Source organism: Xenopus laevis, chromosome 4S (assembly GCF_017654675.1).
Source record: "Xenopus laevis strain J_2021 chromosome 4S, Xenopus_laevis_v10.1, whole genome shotgun sequence".
In the NCBI taxonomy this organism is placed as follows: domain Eukaryota; kingdom Metazoa; phylum Chordata; class Amphibia; order Anura; family Pipidae; genus Xenopus; species Xenopus laevis.
The window spans coordinates 33,080,842-33,095,778 of NC_054378.1; positions in this window are offsets into that span (position 1 = coordinate 33,080,842).

The following is a 14,937-nucleotide window of genomic DNA, read 5'->3' on the forward strand; positions in this document are numbered from 1 at the left end:
GCAAGAAAGAAACTAAAAAAATCTTTAAAAGAGTGTTATTTTATTTTTGGGAAACAGTGAGCTGTATTGTGTTATTTAAGGTTGAATTTTAGTGGTATTTTTGAAACCACATTTAAAACTAATTGTCTCTAAGACTAAAGTCCTGCAAGATATACTGTATTAGTGGGAGCACTTACCGGTCTATAATCGGCTCCAGCGTGCTACATGTCCGGTGCAATCTCACGCAGCTAAATTCAAACAAAGAGTTTAGCAGAAAACGGAGCACCAAGGAAGCTGGTATTCATCGGTTAAAAAATTTAAATATATTGGTTAATTACTAAAAAATCACATCCACATGCCTCTAAGACTAAGAATGACATGAAAGTTATTAAAAGATTGATTATGAAAAGTATAAGATAAACTAGCCACTCCGCAAACTAAAAAGAAAGCCTTGAAAATCTTGAAATTTTTGTGAACAAATGTTCATTACGAACATGAACATTCAAATCTCTGAAAACCTCTAAAACCACAAACAAAAGTCAGAAAAGAAGGCAACTTCCACTGATTTTTACATGACCTTGAGAGCCTTTACTTGACATAGTTCTTTATTTGTGGATTTTATGGATTTTACACTTGACAAATTATGAAAAAATCTTGGATTAAGGAACTATGAGAAAAATGTGCTTAAAAGCCCAACTTTCCCAGAGCATTCTTAAATCGGGCCCCTTAGCCCTACCTGGCTAACTGCTTTATATAAAAATGCAAGCTTTTGATATTTAAACTTTTAAAATTACATCTTTTTATCAGGCATAAGGGAAATCATTTTATTTTTAATCAGTTAGAAAATCTTAATTTTGTTTATTATTTCTGGCAGTGATACACTGATAAGTATCTTATCATAATACTTTATATCATAGATATTATTAAACATCCAGACCTTGACATGTTTAGTGCATGCCACAATACTGCTATCTGTATGAAGCTGCACAGCCTACAGTCCTGCTGCGGGCCGAGTACCCGCAAAAACCTGCAGTATCCTGCAGGTTGCGGGTAGAAGTTCTGGGTGCGTATATAGATGCAGGTCGGTGGTTCTGTGGGTTTTCGGGTCGCGGGTCGGGCCGCGGGTCTTCTCAATAGCAATTTTTACTCCTTTTTTTCTGACCATGCCTACTTCTGATGATGTCATGTCCGGTTTACAATGACAGCACTTCCTGATTCTTGATGGTCAGCGGGTCACAGGTCCGGGTTGCGGATAAGGTACTTGCGGGTCGCGTAGCGGGTCCAATAGGGTAAGAATTCCGGATTGCAGGTTGCGGGTACGGGTCGTGTATGGGTTCCAAAAAATGGACCTGCGCAGGACTCTAGCACAGCCACAGAAAGAACTGGAAAATTTAGGTAAGCAGGGAGGAACATACATAATGGGAGAAATGAAATACAATTTGCAAAGAGAACAAATTTGTCAATAAAGATTTGCATGTTGCAAATATTCTTCATTAGGCTTTTATTGCATTGTAATCTTGCATCTTAATTGTGTATTGTGAACACTTGTTGGAAGGTGGTGTAAACTTTTGGAGAAAATGTAACAACTTTTTGATTACATACACTGCACACAATCACAAACGCTAAAACTTGCAGTCGCTATCCTACTGTCGCATGTTAGCAAAGTGTTCATTTTGCGAACATTTATTCACATTGCAAACGAATTGCAAACAATGTTTGGGTTAGTGGCCAATACCACAGTCCCCCATGGATAGAAGTGGTAATGGATAATGTAAAGACAGTTATGTCTTCTTGTTCTGAAACATTTACAAGCTGTCTTCAAGCTGTATCTGACCTTTGAAATGACATGTGGCATAATTGTTGGATACTGAATGATATGTTGTGCTCTGTTTATCAGCAACCTGATCGCACGGTCTGATGCCGATTACAGTAAATCACTGTCTTCCCTGAGACTTAGCATACAGTGGATTTATAGCAGCCACTGCAGGGAATAGCTCTGTAAAGGTCACATTGTCTTAGAACACCACATATCTCTAGCTGCTAGGCTAAGTCCCATAGCACCATTTTGCAAGAGGTTAACCCCCAGTAGCAAAAGCACCTGAATCTAGGCCAGGCTTACAGTTGTAGATAAAAAAGGGCCTATTAGCAATAAAAAGGAGTCTTTGAGAATTGAGGTGTCCGTTGTGAGAAACATAACATTTAAGGGACTGTAAGGATTTAGATAAATCAAATCAATTTGCAGCCAGTACTTATTCATTTTAATTAGTGTCCCTGTCTTTTCATATTATCTGGTAACCTTACCAGCATTTTCAAATACCATGCTGTACACAAAACATAAAAAAGTTTCACACAGGTATTCCTTCTAAGCTTCACAAGTTTCTCTTATGTGTGATTGTTTTGTTTCTTAGAAGCTTTAACAAAGGCTACAAAGGCCAGTCTATGTTTAGATCTGTGTGGCCTTTTCTGAAAAGTGCCTGATTTGCAATGCATTTTAGGAGTCATTTATCAATGCAAGTGAAAGGGAAATGCAATATATGCTGCAAGAAATTGCACAAAATTGAATGTGCCTATACATATTTCCTACTACTTAAGTCTAACATATGTGCTGGTTCAGACTGTTTGATAAAGTACGTGCAACTGAGAATAGTTTACAAACATCAGCATAGACCTGATAATTGCATTTGTACAGTTTAGCACCTGTGTTTGTAAATAAATCTGTGCACAAGGTGCAAATAACATGTTGAATACATTCAAGAGAGCCCTGGAATAAAAACGTGCATTGAGGAGGTGTTACTTTCACTGTTTCCTGAATGTTTTGTCTACACATGCAACTGACTTGTACATAGTAAATGGAATATGAAGGATGTTTTTGCAATGCACAGCCCTGGAAGAGATGCCAAGCACACACTAAGAAAAAACAGTGACCCAACTTGAACATGATTTACCAATGCAGATTTGCTTATTTTTCCCTGCATTGGTAAATTACACATAAGTTGTACAGATAATACACTGGAACTTGGAAACATAATGTGGGTGGACATGGGCACCCACTTGGAAACCCATTATTTGAACTCTGTTCTATAGATGTATGTTGGATGATGATGGAAGAAAAGCAAATCATTAGCTCACCAGCTCAAGGTGCTGAAACTTGGGCTTGATATGCTAAGATGAGCACAACAGTTTTGCAGCAAATTAATGCACCAAGTATACATACTAGTATTAAATAAGTTATATATTCTTTTAGGGAAAAGCCAGGTGACAAAGACGCATGCAATATTTATTTTATGCTGGGTACTGGTTATTTAGTCACCATAGAGTTTGGATATCACAGGTTACTCCAAATAATTATTTTATTATGGTGTATTTGGTCAACGAGCAGAATTATAGGGTACAGTCAATCCTCAGTTGACTACTGGCAAGATCATATAGATAATTTAAAAGTCACTGTACATCTGTATTTGTCACCTATCTATCCCTGGAAACACAAAAGGAAGCATGACATTACACATTGCATTGTTAGCTTAGTATTAATCGATCCCTCATTCAGAATTGCAGCCTGAAATCCTGAATGAAAATGTCACTTTAGAATGTCATAATAACCTGAAAAAAGACACTTAGTTTGTTTAGAAGCCAAAATGGAACCTTTCTTTCTGACCACATTGCCAATGGGTGGCGTGCAAAAGAGAACAACAGGTACTGTAAATCTGCATTGATTTGCCTCCCCCTGCTACATCTCTGTCCAGCGGCCTGGGATTGTTTCACTTTATGTTTGCTTGGGAGTATGGACTATGCAGATGGCATAAAAAGAAAATGTTTTCTTTCATTTAGGCTGGGCCAAGAAGAAGTACTTTCACGCCAGTTTCATAGGACACACTTGTGGGGGAAAAGCTTAAATAACATTTCTGTAGTGAGGCTTGGTACTCAGGGCACATGGATCCCAATGCCAAACACTGGCCAGTAGCCAGTACTGAGCATGGAACAAATCAATACACAAGGCAACTCACTTCTATAAGCCTTTGAGAATCAGACAGATCTACTGTATCTAAATGAAGACCCATTGTTTAGCCTGAGCCCAACTTCTTTTGCATGTGAATGGCTTTGGGCAAGCAGGCATCATGCTTACTCCCAGCCCTAGTTCTTAGCTTCCACTTACCAAGATGAATGATTTTTCTCATCCTGAGTAATTTTGACTGTTTATCTTCACCAGTTCTTTACATGTACATTGTTTTATCACTGCAGACACGCTTGGGGCAACTCTACCTACATTGTTTTGTCAGTAGTGTAGAATTAGGTAGGGACAGGATGTCCTTCTCGCAAAACATACATTGTAAAAGGAATCAGAAACCTGAACGCTGTCACTTTGTACAGGTGTGTGATCCATAATGCAGAAAGCCATTATCCAGAAAGCTGAATTACAAAATGGCCATCTGCCATAGACTCTATTTTTTCCCAAATAATCCAAATGTTTAAAAAAAATTCCCATTTTCTCTGTAATAACAAAATAGTACTTTGTAAGTGATTCACACTAAGATATAATTAGTCCTTATTGGATGCAAAACCAACCTGATGGGTTTATTTACTGTTTAAATGATTTTCTAGTAGACCAGGAGGCAGATTTACTAAAGGGCAAATTGTCGCGAGCGACCACTTTGCCAGGCGCAAATTCAATACCACTAAGCTAATTCACTAAGTTGCGCCCTGGGCGCCTAACGCTGCCGACTTTTCGCTACTTCGGCAGTACAAGCATTTCATAGCAAAAATGTGCTAGCGTTCGTTTGTGCCTAGCGAAAATTCGCTAGTGATCTTGCGCTTAGGTCAATTTGCATACGGAGGGTAATTTAAACTTGTATGGATGTCTTTATTATAAATGTTGGTGCAAATGCTTGAAGTTACCACTTTTTCTTACAAATGTCCAAGGAACCTTAATAAAGACAAGAGAGTTAATATAATGCCCTACACATGAGCCCACTGTAAAATGAATGTTCCATATGTTATGAAATGTCTGTAAAAAACAGGTACCCAAAAAAAGTTTGTCAAGACTTTTGCAGGCAATTCCGCTTCAGAAAATGAAAAGTCGCCAGTGTTTTTGGAACTTTAATGCATTTTCTGCACACAGGATATGATGTAACATAAGATTGAGGAAGATCTAGCTTCTTTTGGGCACTTTGCCTGGTCTGAGGTGGCAAAGTCAACTCTGGTGAAAGAGGTAACATTCAGTAAAATCCTCACTTTAGTGAATTTGCGGAGTAGCACCTGTTCTCATGAGTGAAAATACGCCTGGTGATAGGGTCCGAAACTGCGCTAGCAATGGTCTGGTTCACTAGTGAATTGGAGCTTGCGCCTGTGAATTGGCGATGTCTTTGCGGGTGCCAACGTTAGCAAATTGTCACTAGCGTTAGCCACTTCGCTCTTTAGTAAATCTGCCCCTTAAGGTTCATCTAAATTATGGAAAGATCCATTATCCGAAAACACCAAGTCCCAAGCATTCATTATAACATGCCCCATACCTGTATATTATACAGTATAAATAAATATGCATTATCTTCACTTTTTAGATACATAATGATATGGCTATAATATTTAGCAGACATTTTTGTAGTAAAGAAAGATTGGGGACATGATGACATCACATAATCTTGTGGCACCCTGAGGGCCTTTTATAGCTCTCACTATACATGTAAATGTATTATGCCTGACTCAAGGACATATTTCTTCCATTCACCAGATATAAATGCAATGCAATGGTAAGTGAAACACTGAAGAGTGTGCAAATCATTAGTTACAACCAATACTCATGACAGCAGGCTAAATCAGGGGTGTCCAAACTTTTTACAACGAGGGCCAGATTTGGTGAGGTGAAATTGTGTGGGGGCCGACCATTCATCCTGACATGCTGGATCCCAGGCAAAATGAAATGTGAAGCCACTACAATTTATGGTATCTCTCTGTACAGACTATGAGCAAATTTAGGGGCTGTTCCTGCTGAATTGTGCTTAGTACAGGGAATACCTATGCTGCCATAGTTTTAGTCATTTGTAGATTAAAGAGATAACCGTAAACTGTCTAATACCCTAAAAGACAAGAATATGAGTGAGAGACACTGCTAATATATATATATATATATATATATATATATATATATATATATATATACACATATTTAATGAAACATCCACCAATTAATAACCTTACATTGCTACCCTCCTCCCTTGTTTATTGCAAGGCACGGCCAGCTTCTAAGACTGCCTCGGTAGATGGAAATTTAATTTGAGGGTTCTGGCATGTTTTACTTAAGACAGCAGGGCCCACCACCTAAGGGTATCAGTCAGACAGAGAGCTGAAAGCCCAGAGATGCGCGCATGCGGCAGGCCACTTGACTTTACCTCAATGTGCGCATGAACCCGGAAGATACGGCAGACCACTTCACTTTACCTCCGAAGTGCACAGGGGCCCGGAACCCGGAAGATGCTGGGGGCAGGTGATGTTTCTCTCCATCCTGAGCCGGCCGCCCGGCAACCTTCAGATAGGCGGGCCCTGATTGGCAGCAGTCTGGAAGTGGAGGATATCGCGTCTTCCATCCATTGCCCCGGGCCCCTTAAATCAGGCGGGCCCTAGCCAACTGCCTAATCCGACCCTGGCTGCGGGCCAATTCAAAATGGACCGCGGGCCGCAGTTGGCCCGCGGGCCGTAGTTTGGACACCCCTGGGCTAAATTAATGCAATGACACTAGTTACAAGTTTCATATACAGCTACAGGTATGGGATCTTAGTTGGGATCATGTACAAGGTATTGTTTTATTATTACAGAGAAAAAGGAAATCATTTGTAAAATGTGGATTATTTGGATAAAATGGGATCTATGGGAGACGGCCTTTCTGCAATTCTGAGCTTTCTGTATAACGGGTTTTTGGATAACAAATCCCATACCTGTACAACTAACTTTGTGAATAGCATGTTAAATGCATGTAATCTGTGATTTGCATTTATATAAACCCTGTTATCCCAATTTGTGATAGACAAGGGCTGAGGGTTGAATATGTAATTGTTTTGACTTGCCACACAAATATGGTGTCTAGTGAAGTTTAAATTCTTCAGGTAAACACAGATCCATTTTTATTATGTAAAATACCGTGACATATGTAACTATTTTTGTGGCCCGAAAAAGAAAAGCTATCAAAATATCTCAAACAATGTGGAGATGTATCTCACAGTGTTTGCAGATAACGGTTTCATAGTTACATGGTTAAATCGGGTTAAAAAAAGAACATCAAGCTTAGCCCCTTCAGATGAAAACCCAACATCCATATACACACCCCTCCATACCTTCACATAAATTATATATACCCATATCTATACTAACTATAGAGTTTAGTATCACAATAGCCTTTGATATTATGTCTATCCAAGAAATCATCCAAGCCACAAAATCAGCCATAACAACATTACCCAGCAGTGCATTCCACAACCTCACTGTCCTCATTGTGAAGAACAACCTACGTTGCTTCAAATGAAAGTTATTTTCTTCTAGTCTGAAGGGGTGGCCTCTGGTGCAGTGATCTTCTTTATGGGTAACAAGTCTTCCATCCCTCTAACCAGTTTAGTTGCATGACTCTGCACTCTCTGTATCTCATTTATATCCCTCTTAAGGACTGGAGTCCAAAACTGCACTGCATACTCCAGATGAGGCCTTACCAGGGACCCATAAAGAGGCATAATTATGTTTTCATCCCTGAGTTAATGCCCTTTTTTATGCAAGACAGAACTTTATTTGCTTTAGTAGCCACAGAATGACACTGCCCAGAATTAGACAACTTGTTATCTACAAAAACCCTTAGATCCTTCTCATTTAAGGAAACTCCCAACACACTGCCATTTAGTGTATAACTTGCATTTATATTATTTTTGTCAAAGTGCATAGCCTTGCATTTATCAACATTGAACCTCATTTTCCAGTTTGCTGCCAATTTAGTATCATCTGCAAAAATAGAAACAGGACTTTCAATGCCTACCTCCAGGTCAATAAACAAGTTGAAAAGCAAAGGACCTAGTACAGAGCCCTGCAGTGCTGCACTAACAACACTGGTCCAATTAGAAAATGTTCCATTTACCACCACTCTTTGTAGTCTATCTTTTAGCCAGTTCTGTATCCAGGTACAAATACTATGTTCCAGGCCAACATTCCTTAATTTAGCCAGTAACCTTCTGTGTGGCACTGTATCGAATGCTTTAGCAAAGTCTAAGTAAATAACATCCAGTGCCTTCTCAGAATCGAGGTCTCTGCTCACCTTCTCATAAAAAGAAATTAAGTTAGTCTGGCAAGATCTGTTACTCATAAAACCACAAACTCAGTATTATGATTTGCTATGAAGTCAAGTATCTTATCTTTTATTAACCCTTTGAAAAGTTTCCTACCACTGACGTCAGACTAACTGGCCTGTAGTTTTGAGGCTGAGAACGGGATCCCTTTTTGAATAGCGGCACCACATAAGCAATTCGCAAAGTCTCTCAGCACCATGTCAGACTTCAGTGAATCCTGAAAAATTAAGTAAAGAGGTTTGGCAATCACAGAGCTAAGCTTGCTAAGTACCCTGGGATGAATATGATCCGGCCACGAACCTTTGTTTATCTTTGTTTATCTTAACATGTTCTAGTCTCTTTTGAATTTACTCATGTTTGAGCCATGCATCATTGGTTGTATTATTAGAATTGGGACTATTAACTGGTTCCTCATTTGGGTAGACAGACGTGAAATATGAGTTCAGAATCTTAGCTTTTTTTTGTTCTCATCAAGCAGCTGACCCCCCCCCTCTGATATTAAGGGTCCCATCCCTTCCTGCTTAATTTTTTATACAATTTACATATTTAAAAAATAATTTTGGATTATTTTTACTGCTTGCTGCAATATCCTTTTCCATATTTTAGCTTGCCTGATTTATTGGTCTCCTTGAACCTTATAAATGATTTGACTGTCCCAGCTAACTTGAAAGTCTTAAAAGCACATCTTTTCTTACCCACCTCAACACCAACACTTCTATTGAACCAAAAAGGTTTTGCTTTGCAACAACGTTCCTTGCTTACTAGGGGAATATACTGACATGTTAACTTATTAAGCATCATTTTAAAGACTTACCATTTTTTTGTTCTGTTTTTAACCCTGTGAAATACATTTCCCACTTAATATGTTGCATAGATGCCCTTGTACTGTCAAAGTTTGCACATCTAATCTGTTGTGTTTTAGTTACTCCCTTTTAGACTTGCCTCTGCAAAAGAATCTCAAAGGATACCAAGTTATGATCACTATTCCCTAAATGCTCACACACACAAATGCTAGAGATGAGTTCAGTATTATTAGTTATTACAAGATCCAAATGAGACTTATTCCTAGTAAGTTCTTGAACTAGCTGGAATAAAGCATATTTACAAACCTACTAATTTTTCTCTGTCTTGGCAACCCCATTACCCCTGTCAATGTCTGGATAATTGAAGTCACCCATAGTAATAACCTGACCTAGTTGTGAAGCCTCTTCTATTTGTATTTGCTGGGCTTCATAATCGTCACTTATACAAGGTGGTTTATAGCATACACCAATGACAATTTTTTTGTAACCTTTTGCCCAGTCAAAATCTCTACCCAGAGGGATTCTCCTCCCTCACAGAACCAGCAATGGTTATTTCTTTAGTGCATGGCTTTAATTCAGGCTTTACATACACACACACACTCTTCCACCATTTTTAATCCCTCTGTCCCTCCTAAAAAGGGTGTAACCATTTAAATTCACAGTCCAGTCACATGATTCACCCCACCAGGTCTCAGAGATACCAATTATATTATAATTTTAGAGCATGCAATTAATTATAGGTCTCCCATTTTACCTGACAAACTCCATGCATTTGACAGCATACAGGTTACATATGAGGTTACTACTTTTTGAAATTTGTATTACTTAGTGGAGAATTATATGTTAAGTTAGTATTGGCCTGTTTTCCTTGTAACAGAGGGACCTGCTTAGCTGGTAAACTGTATGCCCCCCTCACTCCTCCCCCATGACCCCTTACTAACTTCACTGGCTGTCTACCCTAGCTTCCCCATAATTCTTTATCTCACCCACCACCCTTGCCTAGTTTAAACACTCCTCCAACCTCTTAGCCATTCTTTCCCCTAGCACAGTGGACCCCCTTCCATTGAGGTGCAGTCCATCTTAACTGTATAGGTTGTACCCCAAGGAAAAATCAGCCCAGTGCTATAGGAACCCAAACCTTTCCTTCCTACACCAAGACTTGAGCCACACATTTAGCTCTCCAAGCTCCCGCTGTCCTTCTAAACTTGCACGTGGCACTGGCAGAATTTCTTAAAAAATCACATTGGAGAACCTAGTGCCTAGATCCCTGAACTCACTCTTTAAGGTCTTCCATCTACCATTTATTTTTTCATTAGTACCACTATGTACTAAGACAGTGTAGTATGGTGTAGTATGGTGAGCCATTATAACTACATTCACACTAGTTTTACAGTATATGCAGTATGTGCACACATGCAGTGCTCACCTCACTCCTTGCATCTTCTAGCTTTCTAGTTCAACAACAGCCTATAATGTTTTTTAGCCTGTGTGCTTGGGCAAATTAAATGCGGTGGTAATAGACACAGCATATATGCATAGAGTAAAAACAGATGGATGTGTCAGATGGAGATAAATTGTACATGCTGCATTGTTATTTGTCTCACACGGGCAACCAATTCCTACTATGCCAGCAGTGCATTTCTAATGTATTTGAATTCCCCCCTGTATTTAATGTCTACTGTGAAAATGTGGCTGTTGACATACTTACAAATGCCCAGGTAAGATACAGCTTAAAAGCAGTCATACATTTATTGCACATGATGCATGCTTAATGGGCAATGCAATATAATGCATATTGTAGAGTCTTTGTGTGGCCAGGCCACATGCATCTACATCATTTAAGCATTCTGTAAAGAAATAACTTGAATAAGCCGATTGCCTCAAAGGTGGAAAAATCCTTTATGGCTATTGAACCAGCAGTACCTGGGTAACCAATGAGACATTTCACAAACCTGCCACTATAGCAATGAGTCAGTTAGGTGTGTCACATTGTACCATGCTGAGCTGAATGCACAGTTAAATTAAGCTCTAGCTGTATTTCAATGGATACAGTTTGTTACTCCTGTCAAGCTTATGCTAATAAGGTAGCTTTTTATTGAAACGCCTATCTGTAGCTGCAGATACTCAGTTTCTCATTTAACTTTAACTTTTCAAATGCAATAACAGAATTATTATTCATATGGAATTGTTATATACAGTAAACGAAATGCAGTCAGTTTTTATTAAAGTGTCAATGAATTAACCATATAATTGTCAACTGCACCATGCGTTGCTGGGTATTTTTTTCAAAAGGTTGAGACCAGAAACCATAAATGTAGCATCTGGCATGCCGGAACTTCCTTGTCAGTGCCATAGATTCCGCTTTATGGTATTTGTACTACTGATTTATCTTATATCATATTTTGAATAAACTTATGTATGTTAGATCCCTTAAATACTTTACAATTGTCACTCTGTTCTGTGTATATATGTCACCATTCTTAAGTCTCATAGTTTTTCTATTGATATTCTTTAAATATTTTCTGGGGTGGGTCTGTTAAATATCATTGAACACACATTCAAACAGTCAGTATTGAACCTACTGGAGATGGAGGACACTAGAATCTTATCTAAAATGTAAGGAGTTTCTGCTGTGATTATACTTCTAATAATGATAATAAGATCCTTTGTCTTACAGAGATTTACGCCACAGGCTAGAGCTGCTGGACTAGGGCCATGGCGTCTCTAGTTACCAACAAAATATGCTCTTGTACAAAGAAACAGCTATCGCGGTGCATATAATGAACCTGCTAAATATCTGCCAACTAGGGGTTGGCAAAGCTTTTAAGGCAGGCTGCTACTCTTTAGTCTTAAGATGATAACTGCTGGCTGAGTCAATCAGAAGATAAGTACATCTTTTAAATATAAGGATTTAAAGTGATGGGGTGTGATGATACTTGTTTGAGCATAATATTAACCAGTTTATTGAAAAATGTTTTTCTCAGTAAGTGTAGTGGGATGGAGTTAGAGAAATATTTAGAAATTGTAAAATAGTTTGGTAATCATCCAGTTAATCTATTACTGGATGGATATTCTACTGCATTCATCAGTTCTAATCATAAATGTATTTTTTAGCACAAAACATGCACAGAGATGTCTCTACTGGGCCCTTGCAGGGAGGGCTCTGTAATCAGTGAGTTCATGACTGGTGTCTTAACATTACTGTTAACTAGTCTAGAAATCCCAGACTAATAGCACCACCTCCTCAACAATTACTTTTTACACATTTAAATAATGACACTTTGTCGTTATGTAATTGTGCATGAGTCACTGTAACATTAGCCCATTAGCTCTGTGGGAGACACACCAGACAGATGCCAGTCTGTGCTATGGCTTTTGAGGGTTTGATAGGGTATAGCTTGCAATTCAGCACCCAGATTGCAGTATTTTTAAGTTCTGCTGAGAGCGGTAGTTAATTTAGAGAGTATTTCTTCCCAACAAGCTTACGATTCATTCTTAAATACATTTAATTGAATTAGCTGCACAAGATATTAGAAGTTGGTTAGATCCACTTTGCTCAGTGATTCAATTGCATGGCAGCTTTCAAGCAATTTATGTGATTTGTCACGCTTTAGCCTATACAGAAATGTCTTTAAAGGGGTTGGAGCATGATGTGACAGCCCTGTTTCCCACTCTGGCTGGGGCCCTCAGCTAGAGGTGTCAACACTGGCATTTTATATCAGGTGTTTACAATTTATGGCCTCTAGATTTCCCAGTTTAAATGATAAACAACTCTGTAAAGCATTCGTTTTCTAAAGTCGCCTGAAGTTTCCTCACGTGCTCCGTGTGCCTGCCCCAGGCGATTTACATTTTAGCCGGCAGAAGGCAGGGGAATGCAGATCGGGAAGATTAGTCGCCGCGAAGAAGAGGAGATTTGTCGCCTGGTGTGGCCAGACCTTAAATGTGTGTTGGAGCCTAAAACTCTTATTGATTTAATGACTTAAATTGATTATGGCTTATTAACAAAAACGGGACAAGGTTTTTGTCTACAAAGCATGCGTTCCTTGTGGGTGGTGTTTAAAGGCGTAAATCTTTGCCTGAGGTGCACGCGCCATATAAGAGAAATGTATAATAAAACACACACAACAAAATTGTTTGCAACATTACTTAGAGACATTTGCAGGAGGCTGCAACAGTTAAGTAATGATAAAGGGGATATTAACGGACCCAAAATGGTCTGATCTGTAAAATAAACCAATAAATGTGCTATTTTATTATGCTACATGTTATAAACCTGTACCCTCTTTAGTTCTATATCAGAAATATATGTCATATTTGTTAGTCATAAGTTTTTACACAAGAGGAGAAATTGGTGAACATGATGTAAGAGGCACAATTCTAGTGATCAACAATAAATTACTCTTGGTCTTCCAGTCCATGATTCACTGACTGTTCACCCCAGGAAGCATAACTCTTAATCTGGTACCACATATTACAGGAGCTAAATTGCCACTGGTGTTATATTATCTGAACTGTGAGAATTTCTGGCAGAAATGTCATAAATCACTACATTCTTTTTGAGCCATTAGAAATAGATAGTAATAAATCTCATAGATCTTTTTTTCTTGCGGGTGTGGATTTAGGCTGATCACATATTTTTTGTCCTAAAGGAGCACTATCCTATAACAAAATAACTGTAGAAATATTAGTTTAGGGGCTTGAACAAATGTCAGACCATAAATAGGTGCTTCAAGCTAAAAAAGTCTGAAACCATCTGCCTTAGGCTGATGACATACTGGGCATTTTGACAGCAGTAGTAATTAGAAAAAACCCCACAGTTTGACAACTTTTTACCTGTCATCATTTGCAATTTAATCAATGAGACACAATTGTATCTAAAGTACTGTATTTCTAAATAGAGGTCCACCTGTCACCTGTACATGTGCAGTAGACATCAGATAGGACTGTCAGATATGATTGCCACAGTGATAGCGACAGACAAACCACCAAATCTGACCTTCAGTATTCCGTATTCATGTAGCCCCACAGTACTATGTTAGAAGGATCCTCTCCTCTAGGGGGCCATAATTATTAGTCCATTGGTCACCTGGGCATCCTGGTCAGTGTGCCTTGCCAACAACTAGTATAAAAAAAAATAACCAGTGACTGTAGGCCAACAATGCCCCACAACCAACAACCGTTGCAACTTACAAATTGAGCTTTTAAATCTTTTGGAACCCCCTCTGTTATGGTAGTTGTACCCCGGCCCTATGTACTTAGAGTTCAGGGACTGAACTGAAGGCAAAACATGCCATCATAGGGGCACAAGGCGTTGGTACTCCTATATATATAACCTCTTAAGGTTATATGTTGCTATTGTTGCCCTGTGTGCACACAAAGTGGATTTGTGCATAGACAATATGCAAAAAAATATAACAAACAAGGGAAAGTTGTGCTCACCACTAATTTTTAAAACCATTAGGCGGGGGAGCAATGAGGCTGTGACCACGCACTGAATCCAGGATGCGGTTCTGCATTCGGTCAGGATTTGGCCTTTTTTGGCAGGGTTCAGATTCAGCCGAATCTTTCTGGCTGGTTGAACCGAATCCGAATCCTAATTTGCATATGCAAATTATGGACAGGTAGGGAAATTGCGTGACTTTTTGTCACAAAGCAAGAAAGTAAAACATCTTTTCTCCTTCCCACCCCTAATTTGCATTATAGGATTTGGTTCGGTATTCGGCCAAATCTTTCGAAAAGGATTGTGGGGTTTGGCCGAGTCCAAAATAGTGGATTTGGTGCATCCATAAAAAATACATATAGACAAATACAAGATGTCCTCTGCACTCAACCCATTATCA